The following is a 2,243-nucleotide window of genomic DNA, read 5'->3' as shown; positions in this document are numbered from 1 at the left end:
CCAGGACACTAGAAGCCCTCCCACTGTTGGCCCCCCCCCCAAGCACCAAGAAGACAGAGCATCACTTGCCCCAGAGCCCCTATCTATACCTTGTGGCTAATAGCCACTGATGGACCTCTGCTCCATATGCTTATCTAATTCCCTTTTGAAGCCGTCCATGCTTGTAGCACCCACCACTTCCTGTGGCAGTGAATTCCATGTGTTAATCACTCTTTGGGTGAAGAAGTACTTCCTCTTATCCGTTCTAACCCGACTGCTCTGCAGTTTCATGGAGTGCTCCTAGAATAAGCCTGTAACTCCTCCGCAGAGGTCATCTAAAAATATGTTATAGTCTTATATATAGGCTTTGTCCAGACAAGACTTGGTGGGTTTTAGAAAATATTTATAACCTCTGTACTGTACAGCTGCTGCTTGCGAAACCAGAGCCGGCTTTGTCCGTGGGAGTTCCAGTATGGCAAAGATCGCGTTCAGCTGCGTCTCAGAGACATGCTGGGTTTCCATATTTATTTCAAGAATGTCGCAAGATGCTGCCGCCCCTCTGTTTCTTGCCCCAGAGGTCTTCTCCCCCTTGCCTCAGCCCTTCGGCACTCCTTCCAAGGGTTCCAGACATTCCCTCGGGGGCACCGCAAAGCTTTGCGTAACGGGTTCGAGTGAGCAAGTCGGGGGGGGGGGAAACACACCTGGTACGTCCAATTTTTAAAACAGGAGCGATATGGATTTCAGTGGAAGAACTGAGCGTGGATCAGGTCACCTAGAAAGTATTGAGGTTATCTGGTGTGGTTAGTCCAGTCACCATTCCCTTGCTCAAAAGCCAGTTGAAAGCCAGTCGAGTCCGACTCTAGGGATGCAGTGCTCATCTCTGTTTCCAAGCCGAAGAGCCAGCGCTGTCCGAAGACGTTTCCGTGGTCATGTGGCCGGCATGACTCGACTCCAAGGCGCACGGAACACTGTTACCTTCCCACCGAAGCGGTACCTATTTATCTACTTGCAGTTCCTTGATTTCAAACTGCTAGGTTGGCAGGAGCCGGGGCCAGAGGCGGGAACTCACTCCATCACGCGGCACTCGGGTCTCAAACTGCCAAACTACCGACCTTCCGGTCTGTGGTTCAGTGTTATAACCACTGAGCCACCGCGGCCCCCTCGCCATTAGTTAGCAGAGTGCTTAAATAAAGCTACAAACGCAGGAGCGTCGCTTTACCAGGTTATTCAGCTTACAGAGCTACACGGAGCCACATTGCACGTTTAGAAGAGAAATACTCCTCTCTTTATTTGAGAAGGACGCTTTGCAGGGCTATTTTTGGGCAGGAACGCACAGGAACGGAGTTCCGGCTGGCTCCCAAGTTGGCCACGCCCAGCAGGAACTCATTAGCATAATAGGCCACACCCAACAGCAGGAACTCATGAGGATTGGCTACATTAGGGGTGTGTGGCCTAACATGCAAAGGAGTTCCTGCTACAAAAAAAGCCCTGGGTTTTGACAACAAACAAGGTAAACAGAATAACAAGCAAAAGATGGGTGTGGCTGGATAACCACACTTCTGGGAACATTGGGGTGTGGCCTAATGTGCTAATAAGCTGTGCTGTCTGGGGTGTGGCCCAATATGCTAATAGATTTCTGCTGTTGGGTGTGGCCTGTTATGCTAATGGGTTCCTGCTGGGCTTTTTCTACAAAAAGAGCCCTTTGGATAGGGAAGAACAGAGATTGATAGATTACTAACTTACTAGCTAAAGGATGGAGGCGGATGGCGACAGGTCCATCTGCCTCATGGTGCCAAGAGGGTACCGCATGTCCCTCTCTTGGTGCGTGCAGGGAGAGAGCACGTCTTCATCCAGAGAGAGGGAGAAGGAGGAAGGGGAAATTGATCCCTGAGAACACAATCTACAGTTCGGAGAGGACAGTGCCAGAAGTGTAGATACAGGAAGGAAGAAGAAGAAGAAGAAGAAGAGATTGGATTTATACCCCACCCTTCACTACCACTGGAGGAGGAGGAGGAGGAGGAGCAGCCCCATCAGAAGAAGAAGAGAAGAGATTGGATTTATACCCTAACCCTTCACTACCCAAAAGTGTCTCAGAGCGGCTCACACACTCCTTCCCCTTCCCCTCCCCACAACAGACACCCTGTGAGGTAAAAGAAGAAGAAGAAGAGATTGGATTTATACCCCGCCCTTCACTACCCGAAGGAGTCTCAGAGCGGCTTACAAACTCCTTTCCCTTCCCCTCCCCACAACAGACACCCTGTGAG

This window comes from Gekko japonicus, unplaced genomic scaffold (genome assembly GCF_001447785.1).
Source record: "Gekko japonicus isolate JY-2015 unplaced genomic scaffold, Gekko_japonicus_V1.1 scaffold6359, whole genome shotgun sequence".
In the NCBI taxonomy this organism is placed as follows: Eukaryota; Metazoa; Chordata; class Lepidosauria; order Squamata; family Gekkonidae; genus Gekko; species Gekko japonicus.
The sequence above is the reverse complement of the archived record's forward strand: the minus strand, read 5'-3'. Positions refer to the sequence as shown.